The following is a 6,000-nucleotide window of genomic DNA, read 5'->3' on the forward strand; positions in this document are numbered from 1 at the left end:
GGAAGTCACCATACTGGAGATCAGTGTCTGCTTTAGTTGGGCTCTTGACCCTTAATTTTTTTAGCTTTAGTTTTTCTATGGCTCCTTTAACTGTGTGTTTATAAAGCATGTTTGTTATTTCAAGGGAATCCAAGAGAAAATATTATCAGGTGATGTTGGCTATTTGTTTTGGCCTGAATCACTGCTCTAATTTAGAGGCTAATTTGCTGGTTATAGAGGTAATGTGTTTTTAATTGTGTTGTATTCATAGTATTAGCCATGTGATTATGCAGCACAAGATACAGGACGGTTGTGTTAATTGAATAATATCCAGATAAAAAATAAAAAAAGTGCACAAAAGGTTTTAATCCAAGGCATTACTTAGACACACACAGACATCATGAATCAGCGTTTGAATCTCTACAATGGTGACAATCAAAAAAAATTAAGATAAACAGATCAACTTTGAACATAAAACAAGCAACTAAAATGTCACGACAAAAACAGCAAAAGTAAAAGCAATTAGTAAGTATCAAAGAAAGTTTGTCAATTCAGATGCATCATTTATTCATGCCGCAATGCATGCTGGGACACATGGGGGGGGGGGTTGATTGGTGGTACCCAACATGCACTGCAGCTTGAAGATTTTAATTGATTGTCACCATTGTTGAGATTCATACATTGATTCTTGATGTCTGTGTATATCTAAGCAATGCCATAGATTTAAATCCTGCATATTATTCGAATACCACAATGGTGCTTTAACTCGTGCTGTAGAATCACATGGTAACTATTATGAATAAAACAAAACTATTAACACCGTACCACAATAACCAGAGTATTAGACTCCGAATGAGATCAGTGATTTAGCCACACGATGTCATTAACAATATATAAATAGCCAACATCACCAGAAATTCTCTTTGATTCCCTTGCCATAACAAATGTGCTTTATAAACACACAGTTAAAGGAGCTAGAGGAAAAAGTTAAAGAGTTAAGAGCCCAACTAAAGCAGACACTGATCTCCAGCATGGTGATTTCAAACAAAACTATAAACAGAAAATTACAGAAATAAAGTCAGTCTGGTTAGTAATGCGTGAAGCTGGTAATGCTGTTTGTGGAGTTGTTTAATCCTCTTCTGCCAAGATCTTCAGATTTAATGTCTTCTTTTGTCTTCAGTTGAGTTCATCTAAGGCTGTGGCTGAAGACAGTTGTAGTTCTTGTGTTTCTCTTTCCGTCAGTGATTCTGCTCATTATCATCAGGTGTTCATCATTAATTCTCAATCATCACTCAATTATCTCATTAACTTGAACACTGCTTCAATGGTACTTTATCTCAGTAGTGTGCACTAGGCTGTGTTAATTTATCATGGGCATTTTTCTGTGTACCATTACATAAAACTTACCTATTTCATTTACGTTTGACTGACAAATATGAATCACATTAAGTTTATTTGTTTGTTTATGTTAAACCTATGTATTCCAAATGGATGGAAAATTGTAATGTAATTCAAATACATAAAACGTATATTTAGACCAAAATATTTGTTTAAGTGTAGCCTAATTATTAACTTAAGTGTTTATTTATGTGCAACATTGACTTCAATGTTTAATTTGTGTGACTTTACCAAAGCATTTGATTTGTAGGCATATGTATTCCTCCAGTTGCGAGCCTGTGCGCTTTACCTGACGTTTCAGGCCCGGCAGCTGCGCACGGACTGGGACTGAAAATAATTCAGACTGACAAATATAATAAAAATGACATTCTTCTTCTTTTAAATAATAATAAAATAAATAATAATAATAACGACATTCTTCTTCTAAATAACAATAAGCGTCATTAATAATACAAATCATAATAATAATAATAAGAATCTTACAAATTGTCATGCAATTATTAATGTGAATGAATGGTACTCCACATCACATCATCATCACTATTGTACACCCCAATACATGCGACGTGATATGAAATTAAATGATAATTATTTCAAAACACGTGCTGTAAAATAATGAATTGTGATAGGTAATTTCTCATCCAAACAGCTATTTAAAATGGATTTCCACCGTACACCTTTTTGTGGGCGCCTTTAATCCCACTCTTTAAACTGCCAAATAAAACAATTTAGTTTTTTTCCACTTCCCCGGTGATGGTCTCGATCTCCACGTCAGAGAAGTTTCGCTTCTTTGCCGTCTTCCGTGTGTCCATGGCGTAAAATGAGGTCGTGGGGGAGGCAGAGACTTGAATATGGGCCGTGTTATTCTAATGACGATCGTTTTCAGCCGCTGCATTTATCAAGGGCAGGTTTTGCGTACACCTGGATTTCAGAGGTGCGCACAGCTTCATAAATCAGGCGGTGAGAGGAGTGTAAGCATAATCTTATGCCAACATATACGCCCGTTTCTACGCAAGTCTGATAAATGAGGGCCACTGTACGAGTGAAATATGCGCGAAAAACCCTATAATAGAGAGATAGCCTATCAAATGCATCAGCTATCGATATCAAGAGCATTTAGCATTTACAATTTATGTATAGGCCTATAAATGAACATTATTATTAGGGTAGGCCTACTTTTATTATTAAATTGATATTACATTTAATTTGCCCCCACGCTAATTTTATAACGCATCAATGCATAACCGATACTCTGCATAATAAAAGAATGGATATTCTCATTATTTAAATACATTTTGCCCAATTAAACAAGGAATTATAGGCCTATAATTAAAATGATTATCGGTCCATAATGTCAGAACACGGCAATAATATTTTCAGAAAGTAAGAGCAAGTTGTTCAAAAACAACTTGTTTAACACGAAGTGAAGTTTTAGTAACTAATTTCGGGAGGAGCACGTCCAGATAATTAAACCTATCTAAATAATGGAGCACGCCAGATAATGTAACCTAATCAAACTCAAGTGGAGCACCCTCAGATAATTAAACCTAATTAAACACATGTGGAGCATATCAAGCCAATCGATTTAATCAACGATAAGAGGTGTGTGTATATATACAGCATATTTACCTTCTTTCGTTGACCGTTTTTATTTTTAGCATCCCTCCACCACCCCATCTCCTCACTTTGATTTAATAAACTCATTAGACGTCAACGCAATCCATAATAAAATACAGTCTAGTTCTAGACTATCTTCATCATGGGGGGGATACTCTGGGTTCGGGCCAAATTCCGAGCCCGGAGTCCTCCCCCGGACAGCACGCCAAATACGCATAATCTTTACTCCATTTAATTTGATGTACGTGTGAACTCGTGAAATGGGTCTATACTACTCTTCTAATTTGTTTCACAATATGGGCCACAAGAGAAATATTATTTTAAAGAAGATGTATCTTGTCTCTGTGAGAATATGCGCCGAAAGCTTGTCAGATTTTACTTTCACCTTCACCGACTGCGTGATATCCACTGACTCGCCTTCATGATTTAAAACGAAAAGAAAAAAAATCATTTTGCATTTTGCACATTTTGTCATTCTTTTCTTTTGTCAAATGATGGACAACGGTTCACATTTTCCCATGATAATAAAATTAAGTAAATATTAAATAATAGAATATAAAATCATTTGTGAAAATTAAACAAGTAAATTAATGTTCAAGTTAAATGAATAAAAGAGGCACTGAGGCCAAACACGGTGGTTTGAACGTCTTCAAGATTATCCATTTTACAACACGAACACGGTGGTTTGAATGTCTTCAAGATTATCCATTTTACAACACGAACTGGAGGCAAGCAACAGTTTGCTAAATTGCTGCTATTTGATAACTACCTACAGAACTTAAAGATCTCCCTCTTTTTGTTTTCTTTCTTGCTGCATTAAAGATGAAATGGTTGAACTTCTGCTTTCGCGCAGGCGCAGTGATGAGAAATAGAGCAATCAGTTCGTAGCTCTGCTTCAGCTGTTTAATAACCTCACGAGGAGCGACCAGAATTTCTGTCAGGCCAGAAATTCATCCGACCATCCGATTGCCGATCGGGAGAGGTTTATCGCGTATCGTTTCCCCCTGTACACTGCACGAACACCTCATGACAAACGACGCACGATAAAGCTGAAAATCGGCCCGACCCAAAAAAGAGTCGCACGAGTCAGAATTTGTCTCGAAATCGGACGAAAATCGCACAGTGTATGCCCAGCTTTAGGTTGTCAGTTCCATTCACTCTGCCATCACAGCTGCACCACATTCTAATTAGTGCTCCAGGTCTCCTCACACACACCTGTCTCTCATTTTGCATTGATTTTCTCCACTACTTATGCTTCTCTCTTTCTTTGCTTCTCTGTCAGTGTGTCTTGACTTTCTTGTTCTAGTCGTGCTTAGTTTACATGCCCTGTTTGTTTATTTAATCTTGTTTGTTTATTTAATCTTGTTTTTCTTCTTTGATTTGCCCAGTTCCTGTATGCAGTCCTGTTTTGGGTCACTTACCTGGTTTCTGATTTTCTGCTTTTGTTTTGGACTATTGCCTTTGCTCTGCCCCTGGGACTGTGATCTCCTTCTGGTTTTGACCCCTGCCTGGCCCGTCTCCCTTCTCAACTTTCCTTAGGGATTGTTGCATCGCTGAACTAATGTTGTGAACTTCTGTTGTTTTTTGAAGTAGAGACCAGGGGCCCGTTCTTCGTACCTCGCTAACTCAGTTAGCTGGATTTGATTGTTGACGATTTGACATGATCTCGGATTGTTTGGTTCTTCGACGCTCATCCTGGACTTGCTGTCATAGTAACATGTCCATAAGCTTAAACCTGCTCGCGAGCGGCTTATTTCATGTAAACAGGATTAGATCGCATCTTGAGGTGATACTTAAAATCTGTCCCAGCCACTGCTACTTTATTACAAGAGTTCATTACTGAACCAGGGGCAATAATAATAATTTTAAATAATAATAATAATAATATAAAAATGTTATATTGTATATGAGAATGTATATAATATTATAATGTTGTATATAATAATATAGACTTGATTGAGCGATTTATTTGTGATGGAATAATTACTTTATAATTTTATTGGAGGTTTACACGTTGTACAGTTAATCTGAGCCGTGCATTAATTTAAGTGATCACAGATATTATGGGAGTGGCTTGATGCAGCGCAAGAGATGCAGATAATTTGATCTTGACCCTTAAGAAACTTTAATACTGTCACGTTACAAATCTGCTCCTAATTGAATTAAAAATTAAATTACAACATTGAAATAAAAATGTAAAGGGAGTCCAAAAACTGTATAAAATCGTGAATATAAATAATTGGTAATCATGTTAAAAAAACAAAAAACATTTATCATTTATCTATTATAACTTTTATTTTGGTTTGGTGGTTTGGCTGTTTCCTTATAAAGGTCCAGAAATTCATGGGGTTTTTATTGTATAATTTGTCAAGTTTTTTTGCCAGGTGGCTTTTTTAATTATATGATGTCATTACGTTGCTGTCTTGACGCCAGCCAATCGCTGCATTGCTGATCGTGGTTTCGAGTATCGATGCATCTGCCCTCTTCAGGGAACACAAGAACGCGCAGTGATCTTAGATAATTTAATCCAGATATTTTAATCCAATCCGCAAATTCGTTTGAAGAACCAAATTAGCCAGAGATCAGTTATCACGATTAAAAGATCTGGGATCTGTCAAATCATCTCAGATGTATTAAGCGAGGTATGAAGAATGGGCCCCAGGGGTCCGTTCTTCGTACCTTGCTTAATACATCTGAGATGATTTGACAGATCCCAGATCTTTTAATCGTGATAACTGATCTCTGGCTAATTTGGTTCTTCAAACGAACTTGCGGATTGGATTTAAATATCTGGATTAAATGATCTAAGATCACTGCGCGTTCTTGTTTTCCCTGAAGAGGGCAGATGCATCGATACTCGAAACCATGATCAGCAATGCAGCGATTGGCTGGCCAAGACAGCAACGTAATGACATCATATAATTTAAAAAAGCCACCTGGCAAAAAACTTGGCAAATTACACAAAAAAACCCCACGAATATCTGGACCTTTATAAAGAAACAGCTA

This window comes from Gobio gobio (assembly GCF_949357685.1).
Source record: "Gobio gobio genome assembly, chromosome: 5".
In the NCBI taxonomy this organism is placed as follows: Eukaryota; Metazoa; Chordata; class Actinopteri; order Cypriniformes; family Gobionidae; genus Gobio; species Gobio gobio.